Source organism: Chroicocephalus ridibundus, chromosome 6 (assembly GCF_963924245.1).
Source record: "Chroicocephalus ridibundus chromosome 6, bChrRid1.1, whole genome shotgun sequence".
NCBI lineage: Eukaryota > Metazoa > Chordata > Aves > Charadriiformes > Laridae > Chroicocephalus > Chroicocephalus ridibundus.
The window spans coordinates 9,707,975-9,716,274 of record NC_086289.1 but is presented as its reverse complement, the minus strand read 5'-3'; positions in this window follow the sequence as shown (position 1 = coordinate 9,716,274).

Sequence of the window (8,300 nt, the reverse complement as noted above, 5' to 3'; positions counted from 1 at the left end):
TCATGGATTTTCAGTATTTCTCGAAAACGTAGCTGATACCTTGTCGTCACTTCTGACTAACCCAGTGGTGATGTTACTAAGGAATGCCAAACTACTGTTCAGAGAGTGCCGTAGACAATCGCTTATTGAAACTTCAGGGTCAGCTTTTTTTGTCCACTTGAAGTACATATTTTAAGTTTGGAAGGATCTTGAGATTTAACTTGTTGTGAAAGTAAAATATTTTTGTTTGAATTAATGTTTCGTTACACTTAAGTTGCCTCATTGTTTTCCTGCCTCTTAGTTTTTGTTGCCATGTATTCTTGCCCGATCTGATAATTAAATGAGCTCTTGCACTTGGGTCTCTAAGAGTTCTTTTTGTGCCCCTGGTTCTGAACCAAGATTGTGGCTGTCTCGAGTGTCCTTTGACTTCCTGGGACAAGTGTGACTTTCACAAGCATTTGCACGCATGCAAAGCAACTCGCTGATGCTTTAGTCCTCCCACGGCTCTTGTTCCTGTTTCCACGTACTCCTAGCAACTAGTCATTGCATTTCAGAAGGTGACTTTTGACTGCAGCGGTCAAAAGCAGTGGTCAGCTTGTTTACACAAGCAGGAGAAAGGAAAAGCGAATCTTTTCTTGTTCTACTTGGGCAAAAACCCCTGGAAAGTAGTGGTTGGTGTTTCACTTGAAGATGTGTGCGTGGTGCAGCACAAAGGGATGTGGCAGTAATCCTTCTAGGCAGCGGAAGAGAGGGAGAAGTAAGAGACTTCATGTGGTTCAGGGACTTAGTTTCACTCTTTAATTTCAGATGAAGTCTTTGGGAACATTGACACAGAGACAAATCAAGAAATGTGGAAACCTCTTAGACTTCTTGATGTAGTGTTGGGGTCATCTTGCTTTATTTTTTTTTCTCTGCTGCTTTTCATCTGTAATCGAAATCTGTTCTTGAAGTGATAAATATAATCCATAGCTGACAGTTTATCTAAACACTAGTATAGAATTTAATTTTGAAGTAAATTTCCATGTGAGATTGTCTGAACAAAAATTATTACATGAAACACTGAAACTGTAACATCCAACAGGGTTTTTTAATCCTTAAAATGTCATTTTCATTTATGGATCACTTGGAGGAACTAGAGTATCCTTTGTTCACTGGGTTTGACTGAAATTTTTTATTTCTTATTTAGCACTTGGTGTTGCATTCCATTCCTTACTCTACATACGGTGAGGCAGACGCAAGGGAGTGTTTTGTCTGTACAGATTACAAAATTACTGATCTCTATTTAGTTTTGTGTGGGAAGAAATGTGCCAGATATTCTTTGACTATAGGCTTTCAATCTTGTGCAATTACCAGTACTTGCACACGTTAGATGCTGGTTAAACCTGTCAGGTTAAGGTGGTAACAGTTCTTTTGAAAGTCGGTGCTGTTGTGAGGCTTGGGCTCTTGAGGTCTTGCTGTCTACTTTCAAACTTGATACAAGTAGGTCTGACACCTTCTCCTCTCTTAAATGCCTTTACCTTTTCTGAAGGTATTTTTTTATTTACAAGAGCATTGCTCCGTCACAGTGCGTGTGTCACGGTGCTCAGCTGCTCCTTCTGCCTGCAGTACAGCCCACCTTTGGGATGGGTCAGGGAGAACTTCCGAGTGGGATTTGGCACCCATCAGGCTGTGCCAGACCCTGCTTGGGAGCTCCAGCCGGGTTACAGTAACCTTCTGAGAACTGTGTTACCCTCTGAAGAGAAATTCAAGATAACAGCTAGGGCTTGATTTAGATTAGTTAATACCCTAATCTCTTAAATTTACCTGGTAGGGAGGGGCTGAAAGTACAGTAACAGTGAACCTCTTCATGTTCTAGAATTACAAGTTTTTAACAGCTATGTTGCGGTAACTCGTAAGATCGTGTAAGATAGAAATGTTCTCTCCAAAGCTGGGCCATCCTGTAGTGCCACTGTATTTAAAATTAATTGCTCTGGTGCCGCTTTCTTCCTTGGCTTTTATTGTGGGAGCTGCTTTGTAGTGTCTAGCCCAATTACACATCCTTTCACCCAAGTCAGACTGCGGCAGGACAGAGAACAGCTGAGCAAGGTCTGGGTGCTGTGCACCCAAGGCACAGCTCTTCTTGCTGTGGAGTTCTTGGCTGAAGGAGCTCAGCCTTCAAGGGTAGGGACTGCTTCCAGGGGATGGTGGGCACTGTGTGTCCTGCTGGGGGAAAGAGAAAAAGCAGAATAAGGAACGCTGATCTAGGGATGGGATCTGCTACTTTAGTCGCAATTTTCAAAATGCCACCCCCCCCCACCCCACCAAATAATTCCTTTAGGTTTATTGACAGGTGGAGAATAGTTTCCTATGGAAAACAAGCATTAAGGAAAACATTCTCCAAAAAATGTTGACTCCTAAATGAAGTTACTTTCTGACTGTTGGTGCAGCATCAGCTGCAGTCAGTGGTTTTACTCCCCGTGCTGCTGCTGGGCCCAGCAGGGGTACTCCAGGGGTGCTGGTGTTGTCAGCTGTGCTCCTGGATGAGCAGATACAACAGTGTGACTTAAACATCACCTACAGCAGTGTGGGTGTTCTTGGGCTTGAGGGTTTTTTTTTTTTCCTCCCAAATCGTAATTGCAGGTGGCAGGATGGGATGGATGAGGAGAGGCCGTCGCAGCTGAACACGATATAAATCCAAGCGTGAAGGAGGCTGCTCAAAAATCCATCAGGTGCCCAAGGGCTGTGCAGAGTCTTGCTGAGAAAAGGTAAAATGCTACTTTTTTTGGCTCTTTTTTTAATGGATAACAACTTAAACCTCTGACTCGGCGGTTAGGGCCCGTGGGGGAGAGCAGAGCTGGCCGGAGCTGGGTGTGCCGGGGGGGCTGCGGGTCCGTCCCGTCCTGGCGGAGGGGCGAGGAGGGGGCGGTGGGGCGGGCGGCCCCCGCCCGGCTCCTCCTCCGCCCGCCCCGGCTCTCCCGGGCGGGGACGGGACGGGACGGCGGCCGCGGCGGTGTGCGCGGAGCCTGGGTAAGCACCACACGGGAGGGCGAGCGAGCCAGGGCCGGTGGCTGCCGAGAGGGGCGAGTGGGGGATCGCGTCTGGGCGAGTCTTCCCCGGGCGAGTCTTCCCCGGGCGGGTCGGGAGGTCTCGGCCCGGGCGGCCCTCGGGGCTAGCGCCGCGTCGGTGCCGGCGGCGGTGAAGCATTTCTGTCCCCTCCGCTTCTCCGGTGGGCATCGCCGAGCCCGAGTGCCGGTCGGGATCAAGGGAGGCGATGGCAGATGGCACCCAGAAGCCCCATTGCTCAGCCGTGGTCCTCTCCCGGGTCAGGAGAAGACCTGGCACCCGGGACAAGCCTCTGCGTGTTTTGCCGGTGCCGCGGTGCCCCAGAGCACAAGATTTGCTCCTGTACTCGGTAACGGGGTTGGGTCAGACTTGTCTTGAACAAGGGGTGGATTTATTCACTGTAATGAATAAGTAGTGCCATGTTCTGTTATTAAAATAACCAAAAAAAAAATAAACCCACAAAAAAACCCATCACCCAGAAAACCAGACCTAGTCCGTGCTGTAATGCTTTAATTGTCTTGTTTCTAGCCATTTTGGGGTGCGGCCAGGGGAAAGGGCTGAACTTGCCAGGGCAGGCTTTCAGACAGGTTGCGTCTCATGTCCTTAATGAAAACCTTTCTGCAGAAGACACAAAGACGACTTGATCAAGTCTTGATCAAACAATGACTGAAGGACCTGGAATGATACCTTTAATATGCCCAGACACTTGTACTTCATTAAAGAAATTAGAGTAGCTCCTGTCTTTGAGTATATGCAACAGCGGCTTTTCCTGATGTGGTATAATGGCTAGAGGAGAACTTTCTGGCTGTTTCCCAGTTGTGCTATAAATTCAGGCACCTGTGGGAAAGTCACTTTGTCTCTCTGTATCTTGATTTTTGTGTGTGTTAAAGAGGGATGGAGATGCCTTTCCCAGTGGCCTGTCATGGAAAGGAAACGGGGAGCTTTCAAGTTATCTGGGAAAATGTGAACAGACATTAAAATGTGACCTGAAAACTGTGAAAATTGTTTTACAGGGGCTTCTGCTAAGTTGCCTTCCATTTTGTTTGTTGATTTGTGTAGTGAAGATGAGGCATCACCAAGAGACAACTCGCACGTACAACCACATTTTCCCACTTTCTTCAGGGGGGTGCTGTGCTGGAGGGGCTGTGTGACCCACTCCTCGTGTACTGGGACAGCTGACCACATCATCTTCAGTGTGTGCTCCTGAAGATGTCTGGGTCTTTTAGAAGACTCTAAGAGGAATAAGTAAATGGAATGACTTAAAAAAAAATAAGAAAATCTCTTTTGACCTTACCCTAGAGCTGCAGAAAAAAAAAACTGGAAGATTCCCACTTTCCAAAGCTCCCTTAGGAAGGGCCCACAGAGCTTTGCCCTGAAAGTGCATGCAGGTAACAGCTTGTACGTGCTTGCAAGAGTGGTGCCATGGAGAAAATTGCCAGGCTTGGGCTTGTCCCTGGGGCTCACAGAGATGCAGCAGGAGGATAAGGTGTGAACTGCAGTTAGTTTTGTAAAAAGGGCTTGGTATGCAATGATCAGGACCATCTTGGCACCATGCACGCTGAGGTGAGGACGGACTGTCTCACATTCTGAGAGCTAAACTGAATACCAGAGATGTCAAAAAAGGGTTTCCCCTCCCTCGAGCCTCTGTTGTAGGTAATCACAGCAACTGACTGGCTTGGAAAGGTAGAATTCCTCCTCTTCTGCAGTATCGTCTGTTTGGGGAAGGACAGACCAGAATTTTGTTTTCTCCAGAGGGAGGCTTGTAATAGCACTCTTTAAATCCTTGTTCCTGTTTGTGGTACTATGAGGCTTGTCCTTCTCAGCCAGCCAGCAGGTGCCTACAGTTTGAGGCCTGGCTTCATTAGCAACCAGTGTGATGCTCTTTGACCAATGGTTTGCTCCTGCCACAGGCAAGGAGCTGCCAGGAGCACCTCACCTCTGCATTCTGCCTGTGGAGGAGGCTCTCGGGACTCGATGATGCTGACAAGTGAAATAACAGAGGGTTTTTTTTGTCTTGTGAGACAAGGTGACAAACCTAAGGTCTTCCTGTCCTTCTGGGAAGCTCTTGGAGAAAGGTATCTGTGTGGCATGGTGGTACCTCTAAGGAATAAAGCAGAGAGATGTCTTCCTGCTGACTTGCACTAGAAAGCTGCCTGCTGTAGGGAGTGTGATCCTCTCCTGCCTCGTTCTTTGGAACCCATTCACACCTGCACGTGGTGTAGGTAGATCATTAGTTGATCCACCTCAGGTGTGGATGTTTCTGGCTGGTGCAAGGCAGTGCAGGTCAGGCACCCAGATGTAGCCTTCCCACGTTTCTACAGCTCGGAGCTGGGGGCGAAAGGGGACAATTACAGTAGTTGCACCAGAACCCATAGCCTTGAATTAGTAGTTCTCAGCAGGGTATGCGACCAAGTCATCTGCATTCTTTCATAACCTGAATATAATGATATTGTTTGCGTATTTATTTTCTTATGCTGCCATTGGTTTGCCCTAAGACACCAGTTCCTACAGATGGCTGTACCCCTTTTCCCAGCCACTGCACAAGGCGTTTCTTCCCAGCATCCGCAGGGGCTGCGGTGAGCGCTTGCAATGCTGAGGCAGGCTCTGGCTCCCTTGGGTGGTCTCACAAGTGGCATCTGGCAAAGGATAAAAAAGATGAGACATCCGTGGAGACAATCCTGCTGTTCTAGCCACAGGCAAAGTCAGTAGCGTGAGCACTTCTGTCAGAACAAACTCTGCAGTAAGTTTAGCACAAGCTCTTGGGTCAGAAAGGTGTCTTTTATTCCATAACTCATGGGTCGTGCAGGACCTGATCTGCAGTGTGTTGATTTTGACAGTACCCCACGTGAGCGGCGCTGCAAGATCAAGGTCTCTTTACGTACAGGAGCCCTTATTGCACAGGGAAAGAGAGCCTGTCAAAACTGTTCCTTGCTGCAGAACCAGAGGGGGTTGAATAAACAAGCTGGTTTTGCAGAACATCTTATGGAAATTTAATCTCGTTTACCACTTGGAGAAAAAAAATTGTCAAAAGTTTTGGACTGAAATTTGTGATGCTTGTTTTAAGAAGTTAAACATTTCCCTGTCATCTTCCTCCTCCCCCCTTCAGTTTCGGCTCCCCCCATTAGCTGCCCCCTGTCCCAGGCAGTGCCCGCAGCCAGGCGGAGAGGACACCTGGAGTTCCCAACAGAGGTGGCCCACTGCCTCCAAACCTGGGCAAGAAGAACAAAAGTAAAATTTACTTATAGAAAACAGGCTGAGGAAGACTGAAAGAGGGGGGGCAGCAAAATTACCTTCCTCTCTTCTCTCCCTACACCTAAATGTCAGACGAGCCCCTAACAGTGGTCTCCCCTCAGCAAGCTGGTGCCACGTCCTCCCCAGCAGACAGCAGCGCCGAAGAGAAACACAGAGTGACAGCTGCAGTGACAGGGGGTTGCTTGGCTTGTTGAGAATACGCTTTAATCAATATGCAGTATAATCTTTTCTGCTTTCTCCCCTACTATTAAATAAAAGGGGGACAGTTTGAAAAATGAGCTGGAGATGCCTTTTGTTGCAAGCTAGGTCTCTGAGGTGAGGAGAGGTTGTAATTAATTAAAGGGGCTGACTGCTACTTTTTAAGTATCTTCTTCTTGTCCCAGTGCAAGAGTAACATTTGCCCCAAAGTGCACATGGTACCAACCCTTCTAGTTACGGTCTGTAGAAATGGGCTGTGCCCATACGGATATACACAGGACAGCATCTCGAGGTGGTGTTTCGTGCCAGGCAAGTTTAGCAAGGTACCTGCCATCACCTGCAAGCCCGTTTCCCTTTCTTACAGAGACACCAGCCCACAGTATTTTTTGGACCCCCTCGCAGCCAGGCTCTTGGCCCATCGCAGGCACAGCTGTGCTGTCAGACCTGGTTCCATGTCCAGGTGACCACAGTGGCTGGTGGTGTTGGGTTCACTGTATTTTCAATTCACAATTTGGTACTGTCTCATTAGTAAGACTAAGCAAGCATAGATGTTTTGCAGATGGCGAAAGACACATTGGGAAGATGCTTGTCAAGAAGAGCTTTTCCCCCCCTCTACCTCTCCCTTTTCCTGTCTCACTCCTCCAAATAAGGCACGCATGGTTACACTCTTACTTAGCTTTACTTAAGTCGTCATTGTATTTATGTGGCCAAGTAAAAATCTGGGTACAAAAAATAGGAGTTTTGACTGAGCGTGATTTAAAAACAAAACAAAAATTTTGACCCAGTACTAATGTAGACGTTTTTGAAATTCCCTTTCTTAATGGCCAAGAAGATAAAATGAAAAGATCCTTCACTCACCACCCCATCCCCCAGCAAAGCTGCTGTCTGAAGTTGCTCGGCTGCTGCTATTCCTGGGCTAATGCTGATGAGTAGCAGGTGATGATGAAGCTTTCTTTCAGTTCCTGCTGCTGAGAGTCTAGCTCAGCTGAAAGACAAAGAATTCATCCTGCAAATTAGTTGATTTGAGCACAAGATAAGACCAAATTGTAGAAACATCTCGACCTGTCAATGTTTTATATGAAAACAACCTGAAATTCCCCCACACCTCTCACATCTGGTTACAAGCAGAGGCTTGTCCTCCTTTGGGTGTTGTGTGCTCTGGAATTAGCTCCTAGAAAGAATGTTCTTGGGGCATGGCAAAAGGATGACCTTACCTCGTGGCATGTGCCAGGGCTTGAAGGTACTGAGGGACACAAGGGCTTCCTTGATGAAGTCATGTTTTGTGTTTACCTGCCTTTACCTAAGCCAGCTTGGGATCTGTTAATTTGGCAGCGGTGGTCTGGTGGTGGTGTTGGGAGGATGCGCTGAAGGGTCATGCTTGTAAAGCACCTGGAACTGGGTAAAGACCCCCAAGACAGAGGGTTATTGTGTCTGTAATCCCTGATGACACTTCTTTAATCCCTCCTTCTTTCTGGACCCGTGCAGGTAACTGAGCGTGGCCTGCTACAGATATCTTGTTTTGTCTGATGTGAGGGGTGTGAGGTGCAGGTAGCTGCATGGGCTTAATGGGTCCTTGCTCTGACCGGAATGGGTGCGAGGGGTTCCCCTGGCAGAGGGAAGGGTCAGGGACTGATGATCTAGTACAAGACAGAGGGATGCACGTTGCTTCAGGTGTCTCACCCACTCTTCTGAAGAGAAAAGCCTGCCCAGAGGAGAAGTTTCTGTTGCTTAAAGCTTGGCTTGTGTCATGGGGTTTGAAGTGTTGCATGCCCCTGGCCTGCTGGGAGTAGCCATAGGAGAATCTTCCCACCTGTGGAAACACATGGGTG